At 42.8% G+C, this 14,621-nt stretch overlaps 1 long non-coding RNA gene across 1 annotated transcript; it reads left to right on the top strand.

The window, feature by feature from the left end:
* The first annotated feature begins 8,343 nt into the window (after nucleotides 1–8,343).
* Nucleotides 8,344–8,803, top strand: LOC121396260. Its single transcript, XR_005962921.1, has 2 exons — nucleotides 8,344–8,486; nucleotides 8,574–8,803. It is a non-coding gene; the product is annotated as an uncharacterized LOC121396260 (long non-coding RNA).
* Nucleotides 8,804–14,621: the final 5,818 nt, after the last annotated feature.

Raw genomic sequence — 14,621 nt, 5'->3', positions numbered from 1 at the left:
ACAATTTGCATCTGAAAATTTCACTTTGCAGACATCCCTACATTCGTAAATGGCCCTTTTCATATCTACTATAACTGTTATTTGCCTCGATAATGCCCCTTCTAATCCAGTGAAATCCAGACACAGACCAGTGATAGGTACCAAAAATATTACCACTATGGTAATTACTATTACTATTGTGAATTGCAACAATGGTATCTATTATGTAAGGCTTTTGACTTGGTGTTTTGTGTAATTTGGAGCAACATGCATTAACATGCTTAATCTATTTAAATACATTAAAATAATACAATTTGTTGGCATCAACATGAACTGTAATATGACCATATAAGGCAAGTAAAAAGTTGTCTCTATAGAAATATCACCAAGGGAATTCTGGTATTGGACATGTGCCTCCTACGTTTTATTCGGCCTTGGGCTTCCCTTATTTTTAACATCTGCCTGGCCCAAACATACATCCAATCACAAATTAAAGAGATTGGAAGTTCTATAGAGCAGTGAATACCTTCCTTGTTCCAAACATTCTGGATGATGTATCTCATAGTTGTACTAATTACACACAGTGATGTACACAGAAGTGTTTAGGTACAGGCAGTGCCTCCTCCCTATTGGTGATGGTCTACATTTTGAGGCTTGTAGAAATAACATATTCTATTTTTTATATGAATGCTACATTGCATCACACATGTGAATGAAGGAAGCATTGGTTTCACTTACTCCAAGTTATTATATCTTACTGTATCATTAATTATGAACAGAGGCTTCTACCCCTGCCATCTGTGTCTGGGGTTGTGTCAGGGGTTGTGAAACAGTCACACAAATAGGCATGAATAGGTGTGTAATAAAAGATGCTAATCTAGGCTGAGAAAAGTCACTCTGGCTAAAAATAGGCAAATGTACTTATCTTAATGGTAACTGGATAGGCTTAGGGACTTGACATGAATTAGCCTGAAACCCTGTGCTCTGCTGGATAGGAAGGCTCCCAGCGTTCCAAAAAGGTTTTAAATAATTGCAACACAAAATTGTACTTCCCTGGACTGCGAACCTGTCACATCTGATTGATCAAGCACACCTAACTACACCTTGTGTTGTTACTGTTAAAAATCCTGGCTGAGGTTGCCTTTTGTAAACCATTGTCATAGAGCTGAGAGAAGCAAGTGTACAGTTGTGTTTGCTTTTAGGTTTATGTGACACTAGGGATTAGGAATTGCAACTTTGAGATGATTAGGTTCAAGTTTCTTTGTTTACTTTGTGGGCATAATTGACTTGCCCAAGAGCTGTACAGCTTGTAGAATAAATTCAGCCCTACAATGGATATTTATGGCTTCCAACTTCTAAGGGCTAGTCCACACGGGGAGATAGCGACGCGTTTGCGGTCGCGGCGACAAAGCGCCGCGACAGTCGCCGCGACCGGCGCAGGCGACAGTTTTGTATGGGCGCCTATGTAAAAACGCCTGTGCTAACCACACGAGGCGATGCGCTTTTCAACAGTCGCCTGAAAATGCCTCGCCAGGCTTTTTCAGGCGACTGTTGAAAAGCGCATCGCCTCGTGTGGTTAGCACAGGCGTTTTTACATAGGCGCCCATACAAAACTGTCGCCTGCGCCGGTCGCGGCGACTGTCGCGGCGCTTTGTCGCCGCGACCGCAAACGCGTCGCTATCTCCCCGTGTGGACTAGCCCTAAGAGTTCCAAAGGCTTTTTTTATACCTTCATTTTCATTTAATCCGATTTGTGAACATGTAATATAAATGGAACATCACACGGAAGTTTGGCATCATAGACTTGCCCCACAGAAAGCAGTGAAACTACTAGTAATTGGTTAATTATTCTTAGTAGTCATTAGAGGATTATACAGAATTATTGCACAGCAAATTGAAAACTTTTTTACTGAGGGGGTGTGCAATCTTGCGTAGATACGTGAGAAATGATCTTTGCTATTTTTCAGTGGTCAGCTCTTTCATAAGTATAATGTCCTTTAGGCAGCAACTAAGGGTGATGGCACATGGGGAGGGTTGTCATGTGCAGCTAAATCTTCGCTACCCAAAAATGACTTTCCATAGTATATCAATAAAGGAACAGTAATGTCAAAAAATTAAAGTGTTTTAAAGTAATAAAAATATAATTCATGCGGGGTTTTATGTGTATGTGTATGATGTCATCACATTTTCAATGCGAAAGTTTGAATATTTAAAGGGGCCTTTGGCTCAAACTAATTGCACATTTTCTTATTTTCTATGCTGATAGTTCCTGGGTGCGCTTAATCTGTCTGTTATTCTGGTTTATTCTTCACATACACATAATAAAAGCTGCTTGCAATGTGTATTGATTAAAATTAATTTTATTAAATATTCAACATTTTAACAAACTGTATAGCCCTGCGCCATGAGGTCTGACGCGTTTCGTGTCGCTGCACTTCATCAGGTCTTTGATGAAGTGCAGTGACACGAAACACGTCAGACCTCATGGCGCAGGGCTATACAGTTTGTTAAAATGTTGAATATTTAATAAAATCAAGTTTTTTACCAATGATTTGATGACCAAGCGATTCCTTGATGTGATCCGAAGAGTGCGCTGTCCAGGATTTTGGTGTGTGCAGTATTTCGTTTTCCCTTAGCGACGGACTCAGGGCGGCTGCACCTGGGTCACAACTAAGTCCGGGTAAGACATTATATCCTTATTCACTTGGGAAGCTGAATCCGGTGATTTCACGAGGGGTCTGGGGCTTTGTGCACCCGGACCAGCAAACCTGAAGGGTGAGCTTAAAACCGGTATTAAGCGTATTATAAAAATAGATTAAACAAATTAATGTACAATAAACAAAGGAACAGTATATCGCAGGACTCGTAGGAAGAGAAATTATTATTTTTTGAATCCCAATAAGCAACGCTCAGAATTCTTTTTGTGATTTAGTTTTAATTAAAATTAATAACAGAGGAATTCCCCGATGAACAAAACAGGAAATGGCTTCCTGGCTGAGGCAGTCAATACATGCCATTTTTTTGACAGTGCAAAAATGTATGTTCCTCACTCCACTGTCCTCCTACAAAGCCAGTGTATGGCCATGTTAGGTTTATCATTTGTAGTTGGATCTTCACCAAAGATAAACTGTGTCAGTTAAAAAAAAATCCACATTTGTAGTTGAACTACAGTGCTTCCAACACTTTTCTTTTTGACTAGCCATAAGACATTCTGCCATAAGGTATTGCCAGTTGCCACAGCCCAACTGAGCTGGTTAAGCAAGTAGAGTGGTAAAAAGCTAAACAGAGTGGTTCCAGCAGGCTGCCTGCAGGAGGAGTAAAAGACTCTTTGAAGTCAGTCAAGAGCTGCCTAGTAAATGTGACATTCTGGTTTATGAGTAATAATACCTGCTGCCTGGTATCAGAAAAATGCAATAAAGGAGGAGTCCTTAAAGAAGGAATGGGACACGAACAACACACATATTTAGGTCAAGTATCCAGACTCCTGCGAGTCACTGATCACTTAGTGGGTCCTGGGAAGGGAGTACACGCACTACAAACGTGAATTGCCCCCTCAGCAAAATCACACATATATGAGCATTAGATAGGCCCCACACTGGTCCTGCTTTACTCCTTGTCTCTTGCAGGTCCTACACTGACAACATATTGTAAGTAAAGCTGGCCATAGACAGAAAGATCCGAGGATTCGTAAGATTTTCGGACCATGTGTGGAGTGTCCCGAGTGTCCCGACATTTGTCGTGCCATGCCAATCGGACGTTCAGTCGATCGGTCAGGTTAAAAGATTTCTGTCGGCTGCTGATAATATCTCAATAGGGATGCACCGAATCCAGGATTCGGTTTGGGATTCGGCCAGGATTCAGCCTTTTTCAGCAGGATTCAAATTCGAATCCTTCTGCCCGGCCTAACCGAATCTTAATTTGAATATGCAAATTAGGGGCAGGGAGGAAAATTGCATGACTTTTTCACAAAACAAGGAAGTAAAGAATGTTTTCCCTTCCCATATTTGCATATGAAAATTAAGATTAGTGTTCGGTATTCGGGTGAATCTTCCGCTAAGGATTCGGGGGTTCGGCCGAATCCAAAATAGTGGATTCGGTGCATCCCTAATTGACGATTTGCAGTGGGAGACTGTCACCAGCTTTGTCGGACATAAACGTTCGTACGTGCGGTCAGGGACAGAACATCGGCTGATCTCTTCTTTTACTACTTTATTTAAACTGAAGGTTAGTGGCAGGTCAGAAGATGGGGACGTCCAATCGTTCGTCTGATATTGCAGGTAAACCTGCACATCTATGGCCACCTTAGGGGCAGGTGTGGGTTGAGCTTTTTTCCTAACCGCACATCACCAATGTCTGGACTGGGCCAGCAGGACACCAGGAAAACCTGGTGACCCTGCCGACAGAGACTTGCTCCTCTGCCCAGACTGTGCCTCTGTCCCCAGCTGAACCCGACCAGAGGGGAGTTGGGAAGTATACAATGCTGCCAATGCTATAGTAGGGGGAGGGGGTCTCTGTGAGTGGTGTGATGTCAGGCACTGGAAGGAGTTTGCATGAAGGACCCTGGTTGCACCAGTGTGACCCTGCACATCTGAGAGATCTGGGTACTGATAGTCCTGCAGGTCAGATGCCTATTGGTTTGTTTTAGCACATCCCTTAATTTCCCTGTGGTTCTAGTGTGCATCATTGATTGTAAGCTTTATGAGCAAGGGATTTGCTTTAGTTAAATAGCTTTGTGTAAAACTGTGTGTATAATTCGCATGTTTTTTTTTTAAAGGAATAATCCAATTTCAGCATTCTATTTAGATGGTTATCGGTGCCTACTTTCAGCTGAGCTGTAAATCCTCTGGCAGCCCAATCTACAGCCGCCTGCGTGCCAGAGGGAGATACAAGGAAGATCCCTTAATCTAATTAACACAGAAGTTGTTATCCTTGTGACCTGACACATATGTGCGATGGGGGGGGAGGGAATCAGTGACCCAGGGTTAGAAGCTGCTAGTTCATCATAAATTAACTTTTGGTATGATGTAGAGATGTATATTCTGAGACAATTTGCAATTAGTTTTCATTTTTTATTATTATTTGTGGTTTTTGATTAATTTCGATTTTTATGCAGCAGCTCTTCAATTTGCATCAAGGGTCCAAATTACCCTAGCAACCATGTCTTGATTTGAACAAGAGACTGGAATATGAATAGGAGAGGACCTGAATAGAAAGATCAGTAATAAAAAGTAACAATAACAATATATTTGTAGCCTTACAGAGCATTTGTTTTTTTAGAAGGGAGTTAGCGACGCCCATTTGAAAGCTGCAAAGAGTCAGAAGAAAAAGGCAAATAACTATAAAACCATAATGAGTTATAGTAATAAGAAAATACATCTGGGTTGTTAGTTTGTGTGTATTATAGGGATGCACCAAATCTAGGATCTAGTTTGGGATTTTACCAAATCCCAGTCCTTTCTTTTGGCCAATCTGTTTTTTTTAAAGGGTTTAGATTCATCCAAATCCTGACTACTTAGCCAAACTGAATCAAACCTTCATATTATGTGTTCTGTAATTTAAACCACCAAAGGGTTTTTTGTGTGATTTCCATATTCCACCTAGAATTTGGGATCCTTTTGTTGTGGTGTATTCGATATTTTACCAAATTCCAGAAATGTGGAATCATGGAATCCTGTAGTGTATTTTCCCGGGATGCAAATAAACCTAGTGATCAGTCTGATCACAGTCTGAAAAAAATCCCACTGCCTGACAGCACCCTTACAGGATTATTCAATGAGGTACTTTAATTGTATGTATAACCCTAATTTGGTTACTGTCTCATTAAATAGCAATTAACCCTTGGCAATCCAGGGACCTGAGTCCCTTTTGCATATGAAAAGTACTGTGAACTGGGATTTACAGTACATTGCCTCTACCTAGGGAACACTGAGGAGCACACCTCAGGTGATTCTGAGTTTTTGAGTAATTTAGCTTTTTATTCAAAGGCTCTTCAATTTGCATCTAGGGTCCAAATTACCCTAGCAACCATGTCTTGATTTGAATAAGAGACTGGAATATGAATAGGAGAGGGCCTGAATAGAAGGATCAGTAATGAAAAGTAACAATACCAATATATTTGTAGCCTTAGGGTTTAAGCACATGGGCAGATTCAGGGAGATTTAGTCGCATGGCGACTAATCACCTCTTCTGCGGGGCGACAATCTCCCTGAACTGCCTTCCCCCTGTCTGCCGCCTGCTATAATGACAAAACGCCAGCGCCATTGCACTCGTGGCACGTCAAATTTCCAAAGTCGCCTGAAGTTTCCTCAATTCCGGGCGACTTAGGAAATCGAAGCACCGTGGGTGCATCGGCGCTGGCGTTTTGGCAATTTGAGGAGATTGTCTCCCCGCAGAAGAGGCGATTAGCCCGAATCTGCCCGTGTGCTTAAACCCTTAAGCTAGCCATAGACGCAAAGATCTGATCATGCGAATCCTCGATTTGTATGATTTTCGGACCGAGTGTGGTGAGTTCCGACATTTTTCATCCCACGGAGATCGGTCGTTTGGTCGATCGGACAGGTTAAAAGATTTCTGTCGGCTGCCGATAATTTCTCTGCACGTATTGTTCTTTTACTACTTTATTTGATCGGAATGATTAGTGGCAGGTCGGGAGATGGGGAAGTCAAACCCTTCGAGGATTTGAACGATCGGATCTTTGCATCTGTGGCCAGCTTTACAGAGCATTTGTTTTTTAGAAGGGAGTCAGCGACGCCCATTTGAAAGCTGCAAAGAGACAGAAAAAAACTATAAAAAAATAAATAATGAAAAACAATTGAAAAGTTGCTTAGAATTGGCTGGTCTATAACATAATAAAAGTTACCTAAAGGGTAAGGGCCCACAGGGCGAAAAATCGCTGGCGCTAAGCACATGCGGCGATTCATTTTCCGAAGTTGCCCAAAGTTTCCTCGTGAGGCAACTTCGGAAAACGAATCGCCCCGTGTGCTTAGCGCCGGCGATTTTTCATTTTAACCAGCACAAGAGTGAGGGAAGGCGTTCTTGGAGATTGGTCGCCGCAAAGTCGAGGCGATTAGTCACCAGGCGACTAAATCTCCCCGAATCGCCCAGTGTGCCCTTACCTTAAGGCAGGGATCCCCAACCTTTTGAACCCGTGAGCAACATTCAGAAGTAAAAGGAGGTGGGGAGCAACACTAGCATGAAAATAGTTCATGGGGAGCCAAATAAGGACTGTGATTGGCTATTTGGTAGCCCCTATGAGGACTGACAGCCTATAGGAGACTCTGTTTGGCAGTACAACTGGTTTTTATACAACCAAAACTTGTCTCCAAACCTGGAATTTAAAAAATAATCACCTGCTTTGAGGCCACTGGGAGCAACATCCAAGGGGTTGGAGAGCAACATGTTGCTCACGAGCTACTGGTTGGGGATCACTGCCTTAAGGGTAGGAACACACTGGGCGATTTGGGGAGATTTAGTCGCCTGGCGACTAATCGCCGCGACTTTTCTCCCCGAATGCCTCCCCTCGCTCTGCGCCTGGCTAAAATGAAAAATCGCCTGCGCTAATCACACGCGGCGATTCGTTTTCCGAAATCGCCCGAAGTTGCCTCACGAGGAATCGCTGCGTGTGATTAGCGCAGGCGATTTTTCATTTTAGCCAGGCGCAGAGCGAGGGGAGGCATTCGGGGGAAGATTGGTCGTGGAAAGTCGCGGCGATTAGTCGCCAGGCGACTAAATCTCCCCAAATCGCCCAGTGTGTCCCTACCCTAAAGGTGAACCACCCCTTTTACCCCCTCCCCATGGGATTAGATGCACAGTAAGGAGCCCAGCAGCAGGGGAGCATTTGGCTGTGCTGAGAGGAAGCCAGCAGGAGACTCCATCAGACAGAAGTACGTGGGGGGGAGCTGTAAAGGTTAATTTGAATGCATATTAATTGAGCATGGGGAGGAGAGCGAGTGGAATCAGCAGCAGCAGGGTGGCGGCTCACCTGAAAGGGAGGAGTTAGAGGTGGCTCCTCCGTAAACAGAATTCCTGACAAACAAATCGTATCAGCCGAAAGGACTGTTCCGTGGCAACGCCAGGCAGGAAGCCATCTCCCCGTTCTTTAGCAGCGAATGGAATCACCCTCCCCCCCCCCTGTGAGATTTGCTCGCTCCTGAGAGGTTGCAAGTGACTTTTGCTGAAGCCTTTACAGGACGTGGAGACTTTTCCTTCTGCCCAGGGCCGGGGCAGCGTCCAGTCGTCTGTCCCTAAGGGCTGCTGCAAGCAGGAAATCTGATGCAGCTGGGAAAAGTCGCAGGAAATCCCTTAGACTGGAAGTGACCCTGGGCTGTGTGTGAGCTTCTGTCGCAGCCTCTCCGCTTTACAAAGGGGTTGTAGGGGTGTGAGCCGTGCATGGAGATTTGCTGAGTGCTCCCCCTGTACCGGCCATGGGAGGCTGCGTGGGGCGACCCCAAGGGGAGACTCAGAGATCGCAATCGAGGGCCTCCGGGCAGCAGCAGCGCAAGAGAGCAGGTAGGTTCCTCGGATCCCCGTCTGACCAGCTTATTACTGCTATATTCGGAATCCTATACTTTTTGTTCTAAACTTCTTTCTCTCCAGTTCTAAAGGACAACAACTCCCATCGACCTCTGTTGTGAGTTGCACTTCCCACTGAGCCAAGTCAGCTGCCAGCTTGGGCTTTATCGCCGGCCAGTGCCTGTTATAGGGCTGCTTCACCTTTAAGTTCTTTTCATATATAATCAAGGGACAAATTCTAAGCAACTTCTCAATTGGTCTTCATTTTAGAGTTTTTTTTTTTTTTTTTGCTCAATAATTTATTATTTTCAAAAGAGAACTATAGGCATTGTTACATTAATATACTGTTCAGTTAAATGATGTAAACGAATGCACTGCTTCGACAATCACATAGGTAAGGTAAGCAATCTAACTGTGCAGAATTGGAGAAGGAAAATTAGATAGAAAGGATAGTAAGAATAAAAGAGTTTAGAATGTAGAATGGGGTCCCCCACTGACTTCATTATCAAATAAGGGCTATAGCCCAACACTTCTCAAACAGTCCTAACATTACTGTAAAATACAGTTTTTGTAGCTATATAACTTATCCATGGTGCCCAAATTTCAATTTGGCGTGCTTCGTTTTGTGGGCTGGGCTTGGGCCCAGTGCAGGACTGTCCGCTGCCTGGCGGTTAAGCTGGCCATAGACTCAAAGATCCGCTCGTTTGGTGACCTCGCCAAACGAGTGGATCTCTTCCCCGATATGCCACTAATGGCATGGCTATATGGGGGGTAATTCGAATGTTCGGCCGTATGGTCGAACGATCGAATTACGATACGCCAAGGGGCTCTGACGGGTTGGTCTGGTAAAATATCAAACCTTCCCAATCGATGTCGTGGCCAGATATCGATCGGGAAGACCCGTCGGAAGCCCCAATACACTGGCATATAAGCTGTCAAATTGGTCTAAATGACAGATATCGTCAGCTTTATCTGCCCGTGTATGGCCACCTTTAGGGACCCCTAGTGTAGATTACATGTATCGTGTTTAAAGTCCTCTGCCAATTTATATCTGGTGTTAACCAACTGATGGCTAGGCTCCATTTTGCTGCTGAAAGGATATGCTTGGATAGTTGTCTTGACTTTTTGCTTAAGGGTCTGGCCACAAAAGGAGATTCTGGGAGATTAGTCACCCCGGCGACAAATCTCCTCTTATTTGGGGCGACAATCTCCTCAAACTGCCTTTTTTTTTTGCTACTTTTTTATTTCTCATCTTTCTTTTCAGGCCCTCACCTATTCATATTACAGTTTAATTCAAATCAAAGCATAGTTGCTAGGGGCATTTGAACCTCAGCAACCAGATTGCTGAAATTGCAAACTGGAGAGCTTCTGACTCAAAAGCTAAATAACTCAAAGCACAAATAATAAAAAATTAAAACCAATTGCAAATTGTCTCAGAATATCACTCTCTATATCATAGGAAAAATGAGTAAAAAATGAACAACCCCTTTAAGCTACTGCTTCTGTATATCACATACGGGGTGTCATTCTAGATGCAGCAGAGCCTGTGACTTAATGAAAATGTCGTATTGCCAAAGGGGGGGGGGCCGTGTTTCTTTTGCACTAGGGCCCAGTAACTTTGAGTTGAGAACCCTAGAGGTGCTTTGGGACAGTGATTATAAAAATTCTATGTATAATCCCTGAGAACACAGTAGACCATGTAAAAAGAAACAACTAAGGTAAAGTTAAGTGTTTTGAGCTCCAGCACCAGTATATTATGGGACAGGTATACCAGAGGTTACAGTCCAAGAACAATTCCTGATTTCCAAGAGGTTCTGTAGCAGCTCATGTTGCTGAGTTTATAGGAAAGTTATTCCTTTTCCGTATTGCAGCACGCAGGAACAATTTAAACCTATACGAGCCGCACTCCGAATACTGGGGGGTCACCCACCCTGTTTTGCATTGCGTATCTTTGAGGACTCTTAGTTGATGTTGAGATTCGAAAAAGACCCCTGCAGCTGTATTGAAAAACAGAAGTCTTCTGTGGAAGTGATGTTGTTTTTCATTCTTGGCCTGCTTACTTGTGCTCTGTAGGAGTGTCAGTATTTTTACTAGATCCCAAGACTGCAAGCCACATGAGGGGGGGGGGGGTGCTCTTTCAGAAAACCTCTTTGTTAGGCTTGTGTAGTGTAATGTATTTGTTGCTACATATACATCCATTGTACTTTAACTTGGCGCCGTATGCAAATTAGGCATTGCTAGTGTAACTTCACTTTGCTTGACGAAGTAACGCTAGCGCAACTTCGCTACCTTTCTCCTCCCTGAGCGCAACTTCAGATTTTAGTGAATTAGCGGCGTCCTGGTGAAGTGCGGTGAAGCCAACGCTGGTGCCCCATAGTTTAGCCCTCCTCTAAGCTATTTGTGCCACTTGAGCCACCCTTTAAACAGTCAGGGGATGGTAGAGGCAGTCTACTGTAATTCATTGATTCTGAGAGAAAAAAAGAGTGCAGAGTTACATATTCTGTGAATAAAGTAGGCCTCAAGTGCAGGATGACCCATGGAACTTATTGAGTAATGCAGCATGGCAGGTTTTGGCCTGGGATGCCCCCCTTTGCATTGTCCATGGGTTTGCCAGCCATATTGTCCCCTGTCAGCAGCAGGTGACCAGAGATAAAAAAACACAATGGATAATAGCGTTTCCTCCTGACGAGGTCCCGGCACATGTCCCTAGAGCCTGGATAATGTTGCTGCATGTCTATTGCCACTTGACATAATTTTGCATGGCTACCGTGTGACATCATGTTGCGTGGCTCTCATGGGAGGTCTGTGGAGACATGCTCCTGGTAAGGGTCAAGCTTATTAGCTCATGTTACACCATGGCTGCTGACTGCACTTCTCTCATTTCCTTGGCGAGAGAGTTCATTTCTCTTCAGCGGAGGCCGTGAATTAAGTGTTGTCTGCCCTAGAACAAGTCAGGACCCCCCTCTCTTGTAGACGAATATGTAAAATACAGGTAAGGTGATATAGAAGCTCATGGCTAACATCCTGTGGCAGGAAAGTGTATTGTAATTGGCGCCTCAGGGGGTGGTAACTGAATGGAAATCAGGAAGCATGGGCTGGCATAGCATGGATGTTTTAAGTAAATAGCACAGTGTTTATAAATGTTGATATTCAAATTGAATTTCCTTTAGTAAACAGTGTGACTTCATTCAGGCAAAGCAGGCTATGCTTATAGCAACAATGTTTGTAATGCATTGCAATGAGCATATATCTTTAATTAGAAGGAATGATATTATTGCCTATATATTTAATTGATCTAAAACCCCCATTTTCATTTTTTTGGAGAGCAGAGATAAATGGCGAAAAATCCAGGAAAATTTTAAAATCAGGGAAATTTATTATACATAATGTATACATGGGAGGATGGAAAACTTAAAATCTGGGGCTGTAAAATTGAGCTTTCACTGTGTGCGTGTGTGTTACCTCCTGTGGTTCACTTGGAAGCTGTCATGCTGGAGATAGGGAACTGAGAAAAAATCCCATACAGAAGGTTTTTCCATTAGTGCAAGAATGCTAAAGATAATGTCTTTGGCACCGCCAACTGTTTTCATGTAAACAAGACGCAGTGTTTTGTGTACACAATCTATGCTGTCATATTTTCTGTTTCTGAAAAATAAATGTTAAGTAAACACCAATTATAAAACTGGGTTGTTTTTAATCAAAGCTCCATATTCACACCCAAATAACAAAGTGCTAATTAAGTTATGGAAAAATGTTGTCCTCGTAAACGGACAGACTCTACAAACTTGATCCATCCATCTAAATTTGGCCCAAGCAATATTTGATATAAAGAAGTTCTAATCTAGGCTTTTTTTTTTTTTTTTTTTACACTCCTAATAATCCTCATTGTATCCACGTTTGGTGTGAGGCTATTTAAACAATGAGATATAGTAATAAGAAAATACATCTTGGTTGTTAGTTTGTGTATGTTATAGGGATGAGCCAAATCTAGGATCTAGTTTGGGATTTTGAAAATTCCTTTTTCTTTTTCTTTTGGCTAATCTGGGTTTTTTAATTTATTTTTTAGGGTTTAGATTCATCCAAATCCTGACTACTTAGCCAAACTGAATCCGAACTTTCATATTGCGTGTTCTGTAATTTAGACCACCAAAGGTTTTCTTGTGTGATTACCATGTTGCACCTAGGATTTGGGATCCTTTTGTTGTGCATTTGATATTTTGATGAATTCCAGAAATGTGGAATCTTGGCATCCTGAAGTGTATTTTCTCGGGATGCAAATAAACATTGTGATCAGTCTGATCACAGTATGAAAAAAAACCCCACTGCCTGACAGCACCCTTACAGGATTATTCAAGGAGGTATTTTAAGTGTATGTATAACCCTAATTTGGTTACTGTCTCTTTAAATAGCAATTAACCCTTGGCAATCCAGGGCCCTGAGTCCCTTTTGCGTATGAAAAGTACTGCAAACTGGGATTTGCAGTGCATCTATCTAGGGAACACTGAGGAGCACACCTCAGGATTCCCACTAGGAAAAATAAAACACACAGTTTGCAATTAAAAAAAAAATATACATTTTATGTAAAACTGTAATTAGTAACTATAAATGCAAATCACACTATCACTTTACTCTGGGGAACATGTGTGGACTATTAATCCCTGGCACAGTCTCTCAATGCCACAGTCCCTCACTCCACACCAGGTGGATAAATGTAAAATAAATCTGGTCACTTCAATGTCCCTTCCCCAAGTGCTCTTATGTCCCCAGGTAGCGCTACCTTTCCCTTTGAAAGTAGTAGCCGCTTCCACGTGGCGGGTACCCGAGCAAGACCTGTCCTCACCCTGGGGAAACACACAGTAGCCAAAGTATCCACAGGCAGGAGATAGAAACCGGCTCTCCCTGATGCTCAAATACTTTCTCAAGCAGAGCAAAACGCAGCCCTTTCTTTTTCCTTCTTCCTGGAAACTCCTTTCAATCAGCCCTGTCACTCTCCACAGATCTGGATCTCTTTGGCTGCTGCAGCAGGGATCCCTTTATAAGCCCTGTCGGAAACCCTGTACAGTCAGGCACTCCCCCCCCCCCCTCCTAAGGATGCACTGGGGCAACTAGCCAATCGTATGGTTCTCCAGCCTGTAACTGGGCTGGATGATGTCACAGACATATATATATCAGAAAGAAAAGAAAGAGAAAAAAAAATTGACTCTGGGACACCTTCATTTATATATAATGTTAGACCATTGTTGTCATATTCTCAAGTTAACTATATCATTTATCATATAAGTACACGCATTGCCAGTAGCTAGCAATTTTGGGGAGGGTTCCCTGGGTATGTGCAAATGAGCATTCGTACGTTGCCGTTTGGTTCAATTCCTGCAGGATGGATTGTATTGAGGGAATATCCTCCGTTTTTCATTTCCTTGCAATAGCCGCCATTGTTGCGAACAAGATATGATACATTAAATAACATTGTGCTTTGTTATACTGTAATGTTAGTATTGGATTCATTATACCCAAAAGTGCTAAAGCCAGAGTAAGTACAATATTAGTTTCAGTAGTTTCCTGGATCACATTCGCAACTAATTTCCATAAGGTTTGTACCTGGAGACATTCCCACCAGATATGTAAACAACTCTCTGAACCCCCACAATTTCTCTATGTATTCTAAGGTAGCCTGTAAAACCGTGGCATGATGGCAATGCTTGTGTTGTTCATCTGAATTGTTTCTATTAAAGAATCACAAACACAAATTTAAATGTGCTGAAATGCAAGGACATTAACACTTTAAATATAGTTAAGGGCAAGTGGCAGCCCTTCGGATGTTTGTAAACGTTGGCAAGATCTAATAAGCCCTTGCCTGTACTTGAAATGTTAGAACACGGTCCAGACCTCAGTGACTGAACAAAGGGTAAGTTCCACAGCTTTATCTGAAGGCATACTGTAAACCAGCTGGGGGAAAATGCTGAATGTACACATCTCTTTAGTGGAAATCATCTGTCCATAGATCAACATATGATCATAAATCATGTTGTACTTTACTTTACATAATGTTTTCATGAGCAGTTCACCTTGAGCTTAAGAGGCAGTTTACCCCCTTGTCAACATCAGTTGAATTAATAGGGCCTGTACTGCACA

The sequence above is a fragment of the Xenopus laevis genome, chromosome 7S (genome assembly GCF_017654675.1).
Source record: "Xenopus laevis strain J_2021 chromosome 7S, Xenopus_laevis_v10.1, whole genome shotgun sequence".
In the NCBI taxonomy this organism is placed as follows: Eukaryota; Metazoa; Chordata; class Amphibia; order Anura; family Pipidae; genus Xenopus; species Xenopus laevis.
The sequence above is the reverse complement of the archived record's forward strand: the minus strand, read 5'-3'. Positions and strand labels throughout refer to the sequence as shown.